The sequence below is a fragment of the Neofelis nebulosa genome, chromosome 2, assembly GCF_028018385.1.
Source record: "Neofelis nebulosa isolate mNeoNeb1 chromosome 2, mNeoNeb1.pri, whole genome shotgun sequence".
In the NCBI taxonomy this organism is placed as follows: domain Eukaryota; kingdom Metazoa; phylum Chordata; class Mammalia; order Carnivora; family Felidae; genus Neofelis; species Neofelis nebulosa.
Window position 1 is genome coordinate 138279874 of NC_080783.1, and position 15989 is coordinate 138295862.

The following is a 15989-nucleotide window of genomic DNA, read 5'->3' on the forward strand; positions in this document are numbered from 1 at the left end:
TCTACAACTTTCCCACATATTCTGCAATCTAGATGGAAACATTCCAAACTTGAAAGACAAACTCTTTTCCATAATTGAATTTAAAAAAATTTTAAATAACTTATGTGCTCTAATTTAATAGAAGGTTAGAACTGTGAATTAAAGAAATGGCTAGACAGCATGTTTCTTATGCCATCTTCTGTGGGTATCACTTCTCTCAGCTAGGCTTTCTTTTTGCAGAGACATTTGAACCTTAGTCACAGAAGTAACACATGCCCCATGGGAACACACACACATACATACACACACACGCAGAAACAGATAAACAAAAAGGTAAACAAACCACCTCTAACCCTATCACCCGCAGATAACTGTTTACATGTTGTTGTCTATAGGAAGCCAATATTTTTTTCATGCATAAAATTCATGTTTTTCTTTCCAAGGATGCTATTGTACCTTATATTCTATTTTTATTTCTGATTTTTCATTTACAAGTATATGAGGAATATTATCCCTAATCAATAGTATCATACAAGATGTTTAATTACTATCATATTCTACCATATGGGTATATATTACAGTGTTTTAACCAATTTCTTAATTTTAGATTTTTAGGTTTAAAATTTCCCTCCATTATAGATAGTTAGGTACTTACCACCATTGTACATATATCTTTGCACACATTTATGATAAATTACTAGAAATGGAATTGCTATGTCAAAGTATCAGAGCATTTTTAAACCTTTTGTCACATACTGCCAAATTGATCTCCAGAAATTTATTCTCCCAATGTCTCAGCCAGGCTTTTGACAGGAGCTGGATAGCAGACAATTTGAATTATACTGTCTGATGAGTACCACCAAGAAGCACTACCATGACATTTGAAACAACCTTCCCCATTCTCTGACCTCATGTTTGGAGGTGAGATGGAAAGTCCTGTCTTGGGAATCAGAAAACATGGGTTCTAGTTGAGGCATTATTATCTACTCTACCTATTTAATTGTTGTTGTGAAGATCAAATGAGATAATATATGTGGACATTCTTTCTAGATGTCCTAGAACTTTGCAAATGTAAAGAATTGGTAATTCAACAAGGGCATTCTTCTAAGAATATCCCAGAAGAAGAGACATTAATCCTGACCATAAGTAAGAGAGGAGAAAGAGAATCTCCCAGGTTATGCTCTTAGGGATGGAATTGTGTGTTCTTCGATGTGTCACTTTTTGCTTGATCTTTTAGGAAATATTTAAAGAAATGTGACCACATAAATAATTGTATAGGTTTCTTGCTGGGTGTTGGTCTGTTAGTGAATTTCTCATAAAGCCCAAGGGCAACTGGATATTAAAAGACAATACAAGAGAGGCAAGGGGTAGCTCTTTATCCTTTTCTGATATAGAGGGGGAAACTGAGCCTGGTATTTACAAACTGCTGCAAGATTCCTGAGAATAAATCCTGTGCTTTATATTATTTAAAAAAATAATGTTTACTTGTTTTTGAGAGAGAGAGAGAGAGAGAGAGAAACAGAGAGACAGAGAGAATGAGCAGGGAGGGGCAGAGAGAGAGGGAGACACAGATTCTGAAGCAGGCTCCAGGCTCTGAGCTGTCAGCACAGAGCCTGGCGTGGGGCCTGAACCCACAAGCCGTGAGACCATGACCTGAGCCAAAGTCAGATGCTTAACCAACTGAGCCACCCAGGCGTCCCTATATTATTTTTAAATGACTTTATACACTGAGTGCATTAAAAAGTCAGTGAATCTATTTGAATAGGATAATTATTATTATCACTAATTCTATATCCATTCTCAAGTGAAATCACCATTATCACCATTTTCCTCTCTGGAAGTTTAAGTTGTTTTTTTATATATTTGTAATATCAAATAGGATAGCATGTTAGAATGCTTCCTCCAAATATAAATGATGGTGAATAGTCAAAATAGCAAAATATGTGCTTGTGACAATGAAGTTTGCTGAACTTTGAGCAGGCAAGTCCCATGCCAACAATAATTCTGAATAGCTTTGCTTTAGTAAGTTGGTCAGAACATGACTGTCATTTAATGTCATTTTTTGGTGTCTATCCATTTGGCAGAGTGTCAGAGCATAGTCCATTTCTAACAAAATTTGACTTTTGGCATCAAAGAATTAATAGCATGGAGTTCAAGGTAGGAACAATTTATGCACTAATGGTTTTCCATGGAATTTTCTCTTCCTGTTAAATCAGCTGTTAATACACACACACACACACACACACACACACACACACACACACACTACTATATTGCTGAACTTGTCACATCACATGATTCTAAGCTCAGACAACCCCTGAAATTCATAGCATTTTTCCAGTGTCACATACTGCATGTCACGCCAGCTGCAACTTCAGTACTTTTTTCCTCCAATATTTTAATGGGCAAACTTGAGTAATATATTTCCCAATTTCAAACCCTTCAGCACTGACAGTCCAAAACTCCTGAGGATATGAACTAATGCAAAAGGTTCCGGCAGTGCTGAGCATCTTCAGCTCTGGTCTATCAGTGTCAAGTCCTCAAGCTCTTGAGAAATAATTTTACTTATTAAAACACATTTTCCCTCAAAAATACTGTAGGAAAGACAAAGCTCTCAGTGACCTCTTAGAAAATTGTTGAATTAAGGAGAGAAGTCTACATAACTCCTCCATTTTAAAGTCTAGTGAAAGTATAATTAATGTACCAAGAAAAAGCTCTGCTTTTCGTTCATAGATTTGAATTATTGAATTGAACCTGTACCTTGGGACTATGTTGCAAACACATTGCTTGCCAGCATTTCCTTTCTCTCAAAAATAAAGATAGACAATACCAACAAGTTGCATTAAAGAACATGGCATACATTTGCAGGTTTTGAGCCAATGTCTTAGGTTCCTTTAAGATTTCCAATTCCCCCGGGAATTTCATACCCTTTAAATTGAGACTGACCCATCAGTATAGTTGTGATGAACTCTTCAACAGTATATAAAAACCCACTGTGCACAGAGTATTATATTAATTTGATTTCAAACCATCGAACAGCACCATGGTTAGATATTTCTATTGAGTTATTGTTATTGCACAAGAAAAAGCTATTTGCATTCACTACTTGGATCTCTTAGTGATTTATATCATTTTGTAGAAATATTATATATCCTAATGATAACTCTTCACAAAAATACTTGTCGAAGAAAAATCCCTTTTTAAAAATGTAAGTCAGGGGCGCCTGGGTGGCGCAGTCGGTTAAGCGTCCGATTTCAGCCAGGTCACGATCTCGCGGTCCCTGAGTTCGAGCCCCGCGTCAGGCTCTGGGCTGATGGCTCGGAGCCTGGAGCCTGTTTCCGATTCTGTGTCTCCCTCTCTCTCTGCCCCTCCCCCGTTCATGCTCTGTCTCTCTCTGTCCCAAAAATAAATTAAAAAAAAATAAATAAATAAAAATGTAAGTCATGTAACTTGTTTTTACGTGAGTTTTTCTATCACAGAACATCAGCCTTCCTTTTAAGATACTAATGATTATTAAAAACTAGCACTGTGCCAAATTCAGGATCAATAGCAGACAAAATCATTCTATTTCCTGAAATACAGCAACCTCAGTTCTTTAAAAAGTTGCTCACTGAGAGTACTAGTAAAGACAGCATTCTGACTTAAAGATCTGATGTTATTTCCTTTTTGGAAGTATTAAATCTTTATTTGGTAACAGCCCCGGGCCATAAGTTGCTTACAGTCCTTTGGGAGGGAGTGGACTAACGACTGTGGAATAGTCAAATGAACACTAAAAAGAAAGCATTGTCTAGCAGAGCTAGTAAATTTCAACTCTGTACACCATTCTATAAAGGATGAGAAATTCTTTGATAAAACTGTCAAACGGGCAGTTTATCATCACATCATTTCATGTATCCCTGCCAATGACCCTTCCTCCATTTATTCCGAAGTCCCACCTGGAACTCCCACTCCAAAATTACTGTACTTCACACCTACCAATGTTTTGGAGGATGGAGAATTGAATAAATCAATTCTAATTTATTCTAAAGAAAGTGTCATAATATTCAGAGTTAATTATAAGGATTTCATGCAATGTTGTTTAGAAGAGCAAAAATGGGGACACAACTTAAATTTCAAAAAGAGGAACTGGGGTGCCTGGGTGGTTCAGTCAGTTGAGCACCTGACTTCGGCTCAGCTCATGATCTCACTATTTGTGGGTTTGAGCTCCACTTTGGGCTCTGTGCTGACTGGGTGGAGTCTGTTTAGGATTCTCTCTCCCCCTCTCTCTGCCCCTCCCCAACTCGTGCTTTCTTTCTCTCTCATTAAATAAATAAATAAATAAATAAATAAATAAATAAAAAGACTTAAAAAAATAAATAATTAAAAAAGAGGAGCTGATTTGTGCAATGATATATTCAAGACACAAATAATATAACATAATATACTGTAGAAGAAGATTAAGTGTCATGGGAAGATGTTCAAACTACATTGTTAGGTGAAAAAAAATTATCAAATAATATACATATAAATGATATGTAAGTTTAGAAAGATTTACATCAAATATTGAAAATTACCAAGGACAACAAAATTATGAATGACACCCTTCTGTTCATTTAGTAGTAGTTTTAGCTATTTAAAATGAATTTACTAATTAAAAAATATTTTTTAAAAGAATTTACAGTTTCCTTAAGGACTTACATTCATTAGCCAACACAAATATCAAGGTCTTCATAGTCAAGTATAGTGTTATCTAAATAGTTGTATAGTTACCTTCATCATTTTTTGGTTCCTTTTTTTTGGAAGAGTACTTTGGAAAAACACAATTGTTTAAAGCAGAGAAATAAATCTCTAACAAAGAAATTTCTGACTCCTTGACCATGATTTGGGGAGAATCTTTGGAAGGAGCTTCTAGGAACTTCTCCAAAGATCTTTCTTACAGCCCCATCTGAATCTAGTCTTATCCAACGTTTAAGCTTCATGGAGAAGAAAATTTGAAGCAAAGCTTTGGAAGTTTTTTATAGGAAGATGAGTTGGTCATTGAATGCAGGTGGTAGACTTGGAGGCTTTTTCAGACAAGACATATTGCAGACTCAAAATCAGACTTGGTTCTTTTAGCCATAAAAGATCACTCTGCTTTTTAGCAAGCACAACAATCTAAATTTTTATAATTCTTTTGTCCTTTAATTTACTCACTCTGTAACAACTACAGAAGGATAAATAAAGAAATTATTATATTACTAGTTGGCATCAGCTCTATAATTAGGGTAAGATTTGCCATAATTAGAACACTTTGATAAAAGTGTGGAAGAAAACAATGAAGAAAGAGGAATAGGGATTTAAGGGAATTTAATATCTCATGTGGTGGGATGGTAACTGGGTTAAGAAGAAATAATTCTATGTACTGCCAGATTTGAAAAAGAAGTCACATATTCAGTTCTACAGGCATTCTGTAAGGTGTGGGGTACAAAGATTCATAAGCTGCAAGCCCTACCCCAAAGTAGTATCTGGTCATCACAACCTATAATTCAGTATGTAAGGTGTTCATCAAATTGCAGTAAGTTACTGGAAACATTAAAAACCTAATAACAAATGGTCTTTTTGTGAAAAATTAGAAAGCTGTATCATCCCAGAAAACATGCACCTGCCTCTATAGTTGCCATTATGTTGAGGAATAACAGAGCACGAAGCCTAGTGACAAGCATGTGTCAAATAACACAGCCCTCTGAAGTGTAGAAAGGCATGGATTTTTCCAGTACATACTGTTCCTAATCAAACAGATTCTCTCCAGGTCTCTGTACTTCAGGAGATTTGGGTCATATTACACAATTTTTAGTCATTTGTTTTGTCCCAGATTTGTTTAAATCTATGTGTACTATAAAATTATTTGTATCTAAATCAATATAAACTAATTTGCTTTTAAAACTTAACTCTATTCTGAGCAATAAAGATCCATGAAATCATGACTTTGAGGTACAAATTGCATGTCCTAATACAATCAAAATAAACATGAGTATTAAAAGAAAAAATGTTCCTCAGCATGTCATCTAAAAAGCTGTATTGCACCCCTTCAAGTAGCAAAACAGCAGAGACGCTAAGATGGAGAACCCTTGAGTCACACTTCCTGTGTCCGGATTCCAGCTCCTCCATGATTCATAGCTGTGTGACTGTGGACAATCCGTCTGTGCCTCAGTTTCCTCCACTATTCTTTTTAGGTTTTTCATGAAAAATAAATTATTAGTAGAGTAAAAGTATTTATGAATGCTAGCTGGTATCAGCTACTATTATACCACAAATTGGGGGTCTTCCAGGGACTGAGAACAACCAATACTCTCCCACAGGGGTCATATCTATTTACAACCAAGAAGATAATGCCCTAAAAAGATCTGGGTTCTTTGACATATTCAATGAGCGTGTGAGAGTCTGTCATCTGCAAGACCCCATACTAGAAAGAAATGTACTTCAGCACTGCTCCAGGAGGCACAAGTCTTGATAGTGAGGTCACTGAGAGCACACACACCTTTGTCTGACTGTATCTAATGAAATGAGAGATGGTTCAAGATGTCCAGGGGTTTGTTTCTTTGCAAGAGGTCACCAAACAGAAAGCTTCCTGTTTTCTTACTGACTTAAAAAGGAGAAAACACAAAATTCACAGCTTAACAAAATGACCTATGAGAACTCACTCAGAAGCTGACTTGTACAAAGAGGAAGACCTAAAATGCCAATCTTTTTCTTTATATCACCTTTTTTTGTTTACTTCTGCATTCACAGTTGTAGCTGCTGGTGTAAATGCAGCATATTTCCTGCCTAAGGCCAAACTTCCAATGTGTTTGTGTTTGTAAACATTGATTCACAGAGTCACTCAGACTCCAAAGTATAATTTTCTGAGTTTGAAAGTCAGGGTTTAGACAAAATAAAATGTAATCTCAAATCTCATTTGTATTTGAAAGTAATTGTATAGACCACGCACGTGACTGTATATTCAAGCCTTTGGAAAAAGAGGCTAACTAGTTAGGTGAAGCCTTAGGTACAAAATCTATTTCCAGTTTATCATCACTATTTGTTCACAGCATTCCTGATTTTTAATAAGCATAGAGGAAAACACACACGCAAAAAACCACTAAGCCATAGTTCTCTAGCAAACTTGAGGAAGGGTGGGAGCAGCCAGCCTCTCATTACACAGCTATTTCCCAACAGGCTCTTCAGGTCCACAGAAGGTATAACAGAATTTGAATGCACTGTGTACCATGTTTCTCTTCACTAAATCATTTTGCCTATTCTGTAACATCTAGTAGCAATCTGCTTTTTAAAACACTATTCCAAATAGCTGAATTAAGAAGTAAGTACTCGGGGCGCCTGGGTGGCTCGGTCGGTTAAGCGTCCGACTTCAGCTCAGGTCATGATCTCACAAACCGTGAGTTCGAGCCCCGTGTCAGGCTCTGGTCTGATGGCTCAGAGCCTGGAGCCTGCTTCTGATTCTGTGTCTCCCTCTCTGTCTGCCCCTCCCCCGTTCATGCTCTGTCTCTCTCTGTCTCATGCTCTGTCTCAAAAATAAACGTAAAAATAAATAAATAAATAAATAAATAAATAAATAAATAAATAAATAAAAAGAAGTAAGTACTCATCTTGGGGCACTCATCTTGGAGCACCAGCTCAGTCGGTTGAGCATCTGACTCTTGGTCTCAACTCAGGTCATGTTCTTACGGTTGCTGGGTTGGAGCCCCATGTCAGGTTCTGAGCTGACAGCATGGAGCCTGCTTGGGATTCTCTCTCTCTCTCTCTGACCCTCTCTCACTCTCCCTCTCTCAAAAATAGAGAAATAAATTTTTAAAAAGCAGTACTCATCTTGGCTACTTTGGGATATAGAAATATGAATTTTTCCTTTTCTGTGGGACTACAATATGGTATAATAATTACCACATATACGTATATACATATAATTACACATTACATATATAATATATATAATACGAACACCATGCCATGACTTAAAAGGCTCTGAAAGATGGGGCATGTTCTGACTCCTCTTATCTCATCTTGTACCCCTCTCCTCTTTACCCCTTGCCTTCCAATCTTTAGGAATCGCTTCAAAAATCGCCAGCCCTCTTTCTAGCATTTCAAGGACTTCCATACATACTGTTCCATTACTGTTCTATCTATCTGGAAGACAGATGCCCCTGCCACATTCTGTACCTGGCTAGTTCCAACACATTTTTGTCCAGAACCTAGTTTAAATAGCAGTTCATTCATTCATAAATTCATTCATTTGTTCATTCAAGCAATAGGTGTACTGAACACATGCTAAGTTGAGGAACTCTGTTAAATGTATGTGAGCATAAGAAATGAGGTCTGCACTTTCAGGGAGCTTGTAATCCAGTAAGAAAGAAAAGCAATGGATAATTACATATGATCACATGTAACACAAATTACAACTGGTTTTAAGGTACACAGAGGGAAACTCTATGAGAGGGAAATTTTTTTAAAGAAAGATCTATTTTATATGAACCTGGAAAGAATTGGGGGAGGAACTTTAGGAAGTCTTCTGAAAAGTGATGGTTTGGTTGAGTCCTGAAAATTAAGCTGGACAAATGACAGTGGGAAGAGCTTTCCAGGTATAGGAAATAGTGCAAAAACCCTGACCTCCTTTATAAGACCAGCTCCACATTTTATGTTCTCTGCATTCTATTCTGTTTTATAACATTAATCACAAGAGTAATTAAAGAATTATTTGTCAAATACTTGCCTCTTCCATTAGACTGTAACACACTGCCTTGTTCTCTGCTCTAGCTCAAACACTAAGCACAGTGAGGGCTTGATCCATGGTGGGTACAGAACTACCATCTGCCAATGAATTGCTGGATAAAGTAAACAGTGTTTCTTGGCTGAGAGGTCAGGATGGGAGGCGTTGCACTGTTACTTTTAATCAACATTGAAGCCCTACTCAAATATGTGCAATGCAATTAGTTCTACTCTGCTCATTAAGAAAAAGAAAAAGAAAAAAAAAAGACTATACAGTATGCATGTTGGGGGTGAGGGTGGGCATTAAACTGAAGGGGAAAGGGCAGAAGTGGAAATATTGACTCATTCTAAATTCACATATCATTTCTGGTAACAAAACCCACAATTCTGGGGGCGCCTGAGTGGCTCAGTCGGTTGAGCGTCTGACTTCAGCTCAGGTCATGATCTCGCGATCTGTGTTTCGAGCCCCGCTTCGGGCCCTGTGCTGACAGCTCAGAGCATGGAATATGCTTTGGATTCTGTATCTCCCTCTCTCTCTGCCCCTCCCCTGCTCGCACTCTGTCTCTCAACAATAAATATTAAAAAAAAAGTTTTTTTAAACCCACAATTTGTGTCGTTATTTCCATACAGCACAATATTCTTCTGGCACATAGTAGACACTCAAGTATTTGTACAAAGAATGGTAATAAATGAATTAACAGAAAACACTGTTAAAGTTATATTCAATTATTCCAATTCATTTATTCATCAGCATCCATTGAAATCTTTATGTACATGGAGTTCTGCTGGGTGCTTGGAATACACAGGTAGATCACAAAGAGCTAACAGTACCTAAGGGAAGGAAAATCAAGATTAACAAAAGCAGTGAGATAAGTAAGTGCTGAGAAAGCTGTAACTGTAACCTATTATGTGAGTTGGAAATGGGGAGAAAAGCAGGACAGTTAGCAAAGTCCAGGGTGGGTAGCTGACAGTTTTTTCAAGAAGGGGTGATAGTTGCTATGCTGCATAGGACCAGCAGGAATTACCCAGCTATGCAAACAAGAGAACAGCATCCATCTCAGCTATTTAGAATTTCAGCCATCCATAATAAAGACTAAATCACTTGGCACTTCCACTTTTCCAGCCATATGGGAATTGTCTCCCCAAAATAATATGTGCTGTTGAATTTTTCGGCAAAGTTATTTCATACTGACTTAGATTAATGAATAATCTACATTACAACTGAAGATGAGAGGTTTAACTCATTTGATACATAATTAAAGGGTATGAATTGAGTATAGAAATGTATTCCTTAAAAAGAAGGTAATTTTTTGGTTTTGTTTACATCCTCAGTGATCTGCACTTTCTTTTAGACCTGAATGGATTCAGGGAGGAGTTTTTTTCATGGAAGAACATTTCCAAGACAACAACAGTAGCCTGAAATTTACTCATGATGCTAAAATTGTGGCGAATGTGGCAGAAATGATTCAATGTGACTGAGACCTGTTTGTTGTGAATTGCTAATTAGTATAATTATTAACATTCAGAGAAATGCAAAGCAGGAAATTTTCAGTCTTGACTGCTTATCACTCACATGACAGAACTAAATTAAAATAAAATAACACAGCCACAGAATAAGTAACAAAATGTTCTATAAAATTTCTCAGGAAAAAATGTATTAGAGAACTATAGAAGTTATTCAGCAATGCAGATTGTTATTTTATTCCATTTCTATAAAATATTTTTTTTAGAAATTTCAGAGATAGTGCTTTGTAAAAAGGAATATCTACAAAGACTGTATATTCAATTCCCTCCAGATCACGGTGCCAGAACATATCTTCAATATATGGTCTTGCTACCAGCCCCCAAATATCCTTTATCAAATATAATGTTCAATCTCCTTTATTGCTCACACAAAAGCTGAGAATTGTATTCCAAAGGAATCAATACATATTCTAAGCAGAAGAAAATTCATGGAAATACTCAGGCATGTTGGAGACTATAAAGAATTTTTACTTATGCCTATTGGAAAAGAAAGAAAAAGGGAAAAAGCACAGTTATAAAAAAAATCCTCACACAAATACTTTGAAATTGGTTTCTATCTGAGATTCAATTCAAAATTACTAACTAAAATTAATACTTATTCTTGAGCCGGGAGTTGAATCAAACCCGAAACAGAAGTCTGATTTGGAGTAGTTTTAACTTAAATCAGAAAGTAAATTCAAATCAGTATTTTTCTATTTTGTTGAAATTCTTTTTGAACTAAATCCAAGAAAAGAATTACTTAGGTTCAAAAAGCAGCAGCTAATGAGGTTGACACCATCCACATCATATCTGTGTGGCTATGAAAATAGATATGAGATTTTAGAAAATTATAGCCTTCACAGTATAAGAGATGGTGAGACATATAAAAATGAGCTGATATGACTCTCTAAAGTGCCTTTGACCCATCGTGTACATATATAGTATGAATTTTAATATCTCAGCATTCATCTAGGGCACATTCATAAAAACACAGCTTTTGGAAATACTGACTAAAGCTTCATCTCTGGTATATATAGCTAAACAGCATATGTATGCATATTAATTATACATTTTAAAGTTGATAAGGCCCTACTTCATTTATTTACTCATTTATTCAACACTGATTGAGTAGCTCTGATATATGCCATACTGTGCTTAGTTCCAGAAATACAAAAGAATGAGATGGAGCTGATTCCTGCATTCAAGGAGTTTTGATCTAGGAAACACTCAGCATCCATTCTTCTGATAATCAAATGGTTAAATTTTCTAGTTAATATGGGTCAGACAATAATAGACTAATTACTTGGACTATCTCATTTATTTTTTCATTCTTGGGCTTCACAACTATAGGCCACCATAAAGGGCATGGAGAATGTTCAGATGATAATTACAATTGGAAAACAGAACTTCTGCACAATCATAAAGGATCAAGAAATCTCTATGTTTGAGTAAAGAAATATTATTAATAATAGCTCCATTAAAATGAAACAACCATCAGAGAAAATGAAACAACCATACCTCTATGAGGTATGCATTGAAGAATTTAGGTACAGCCATGAACAAAGAAGATAAATATAGAAGATAAACCCTAATAGAAATAATTCCTTTAGCTACATCTACCTGAAGGTTATATCATTTTATCAGAAGTGAAAGTTAAAAGCAAACCATTGATTTAAATTTGTTATAAACTGTCATACAATAGTATGTACAGTTCTCTGTAGCAGGGCTTCATCCATTCTCAATTAAACATCTCTAGTCTCTTTATAAAATCCCCAAATTTAAGAAACATGTCAGGTGTTACTGCAAACAAATGCCTGGCTCCCATTTAATCACTGTTTTAAAGCTTCCAGAGCAAGACTTTCTTATTACAGACTGATGCAGTAATGGGAGTGTTTTTGCATGGGCACAACACATTATTTATAAATGCTTGTCTTACAACTTTGGTATTATCTAGCATCTTACTCAGTTTTGCTCATGATTTCCCTGAAAGATGTCTTCTCTGATCAGTAAACTGCCTAACTTACCCATGCATGGCACCCCAGGCAAAGAGGTAAGCTGTGAACACTCTCAAAGATTCCAACAATGGGGGCGCTTGGGTGGCTCAGTCGGTTGAGCATCCGACTTCAGCTCAGGTCATGATCTCGCAGTCTGTGAGTTCGAGCCCCGCATCAGGCTCTGTGCTGACAGCTCAGAGTCTGGAGCCTGCTTCTGATTCTGTGTCTCCCTTTCTCTCCGCCCCTCCCTGATTCATGCTCTCTCTCTGTCTCAGAAATAAACATTAAAAAAAAAAAAGATTCCAACAATGTTTATAGATACATTGTAGGTTTTTTTTACACATTCTTACTTCAATAGCATCTCTACTCAGCTTTGTTCAACCTCTACCCATTTCACTGGTTTTCATATCTGTCGTTGTTCAATTTAATCTGAATCTCTTGGTTGTCATCATGCATAGGCTAATTTAACCTTTCCTTTATTGTTACCCCATACAACATGGAGAGAGCTGTCATCAACTTTTAATCCTTGCACCTAAGAAACGAGATGGTGGGAGGAAAGACTGAGATCTGTGAGGGTTGGTTCCTCCTAGATAATTAACTGGAAAAAAAAATCCTATATGCACCCTGTGGTGATTTCCTTAACATGTGATTTGGTTTTTTCCTTATTCTTTTTTATTCTTGATGTTTTAAAACTTCACTTTTCTGGAGGGAAAACTATCCTTTATACTTTTTACTATTTTCCATCTTTTTTGTCATTGTACGTACCTTCTTCGTAATTTCTTCCTAATGATTGTGCAGTTGAGTAATGCTGTCCTCTGGCTGTACTATGCTACTGCTGAGCTGATCCATTGATTTCTTCATTTTGGTCATTGTATTTTTATTTTTGGAATTTCTATTTGGGTCTTTTTCAAGTCTGTTATTTTAGTCTATATAGTTTCCATTTCCTAACAGTACTTTTTTTTTTCTGTCAGAATGTTCAAACATGGATTTCTATAACTCTTAATCTCAAGCTTTATCATTTCAATCTGTATTTGATATTATAATATGTCAAGTTTTTAACATATGTGTGGTGTTTTCTTGGTCTTTTAAGTCTTTGATTTCCATACATGATGTCTTGCTCTTTATATACCTCCTCTACTTTGACAAGTACTAATGTCTGTGAAAGGTACAATCCTAGCAGGAAAAACAGCAGATTTCTTTTTGGAAACAATGCAAACCAGAAGACTGTGGGTCAACATCTTCAAAGTAATGAAAGAAAAAAAAAGTTAAATTAGCAAAAATACCTTCCAAATACTAAAGCAAAATAAAACACTATCAGATATACAAAGCCAAAATAACTAGTCACCAGCAAACCTCTAATATAAAAATGTCAAAAAGAATCCTGCAAGCAGAAGAAAAGATAATACCAGATGTAAATATGAATCTTCACAAGAGCTGAAGAGCACTCAAAATGGAAATAAGTGCATAAATTTTTAAATTTAAAAATCTCTTTAAAATATAATTGAATATTGAAACAAAAACAATAACAATAAATTGTAGGGTTTAGAATGTCTGTAAAAGAAAAATCGATAACATCAACAGAACAAAAACTGAGAGTAGATAAACAATCACAAAGTGCCTACTTAGCATGTAGTTTTATATGATATGTGTAAAGATAGGTTATGTACTCAAAGATGTATACTACATACCATTAAAAGAACTAAAAAAATATTTCTAGCAAATAAGCAAATATAAGAGATCAAACAGTCATAAAAACATTTTTAAAAAGTACTCAATTCAAAAGAAATCAAACAAGGAGAAAAGAACAAAGGACAAATGTGACAAACAGAAAAAAACAATTAAGATGTCATATTTAAACCCAACCATATTTATAAAAAACATTAAATATAAATGGTCAAAACACCCAATTAAAATAAAAATTTGCCAGATTGGATCAAAGGAAAGACTCAACTTAATGGTGCCTACAAAAAACAAACAAACAAACAAACAAACAAACAGCAACAACAACAAAAACCACTGTAAGAGTAAAGAAACAGATTAAAAGTAAAATGATGGGAAAGATGTACTTTGACAACCCTAATCCAAAGAAAGATAGAGTGACTATACTAATACCAAAAAAATAGGTTTCAAAGCAAAATATATAATTAGGGATAAAAAAGGATCATTTCATAACCAGGAAGGGGTCAATTCTTCAAGACAGCATAGCAATTCTACGAGTTTCTGCAACTAATAACAAAGCTTCATCAGTTGTACCTGAAGTACAAACTGATGCAACTACCCAAGGAGAAGTAGATAAATCCAATCAAAGTCAAAGATTTTCAATATTCTTCTCTCAACATCTGATAGAAAAAAGAAGCCCAAAAATCTGTAAGGATATATAAGATTTGAATAAGACTATCAACCCACTTGGCCTAATTGGTATTTCTAGAACTCTGTCTAATAATGGCAGAATACATATTTTTTCAAGCACAAATGGAGCATTTATCAATTAATATATTGAGAGTTTAGTAAGTTGTGTCGATATATGATCAATAGATAAAAATGTGTTTATATACACCAAACATACATTTTAGGATAATGATTTTTTTAATAATACTTACAAATATATAGGAAGAAGTATAAATGAATAACAAAAATTTTATATAAGCTATCCAGAAAAAATATAACACTTATGAAAAATCATTATAGAATGCCTAATAGATACGAGATACATGAAAAGGATAATTCTGTATTTCAAAATTTCAGGGTTTCCCAAATAATTATTTCAAATAAACTGTAATCAAAACCCAAGTAGATTTTTTTTCAAGGAACTGGACCAACTGATACTAAAATTTATATAGAAGGGAAAAAGTAACAGGATAATGAGGAGAGTCCTAGTAACAAATAGGGTGAAGACAACTTTCCTCTTCATTTATAAACTTATTATACAGCCATAGTAATTAAAATGATCTAGTATTGTTAATGCAGTAGTAGAAAATTTCACTACTGCTACAGTTTATAGAGTCCAGGAACAGATCCACACACATAAGCAAACTTAATATATAAGAAAGCTGATATGGCACATTACAGGGAAATAAATAAGCCTGGAATATAGGATAATCATAAGAAAGGGCTGAAATAGAATTGCTGCTTTGTATCAAACACAGAAAATCAATTCACAATGGGTTAAAAACTTAAATACTGAAGACAAAATTTTTGGCAGGATGCAGAAGCATTAAATGAGAATATTAATAAATTTGAGAAGTAAAAAAATAAATAGATTCACAAAAGCCTTGTTAAAGAAAGGGTGTAAATAAAGGAAACTTCTCACAGTGAAATTCCAAGTTAATGCAATCACCATAAAACAATTTAGTGCTATGTCACTATCTCAATATTCACATAACTTACAATCCAGAAATTCCACTGCTAGGAGCTTTTATACATGTGCATTTGGATACATGTACAAAAATTTTCATATTTGTGAAGCTGGAAACAAGTCAAATAAATGTTCATCCACAGAAGGCACAGAAAAACTGCTATATTCCTGCCTTAGAATATCATACAATCAAAAAAAAAATCACAAACTACAGCTACATGTAACAACATGGATGAATCAAAGAAAACACTAACCAAATCTCCTAATATCACATAACAAACTAAACAATGTACCATTCTAATTTTTAAGTAGTGTTCATATATTTTCACATCTGCATCATAACCTACATCTGTTTTTATATACATTCTTTCATATATTTCAAATATTAAAAATAAAACTTGTTAAAATCTACTCTCTTCATTTTAAAATGATATTCAGATTTG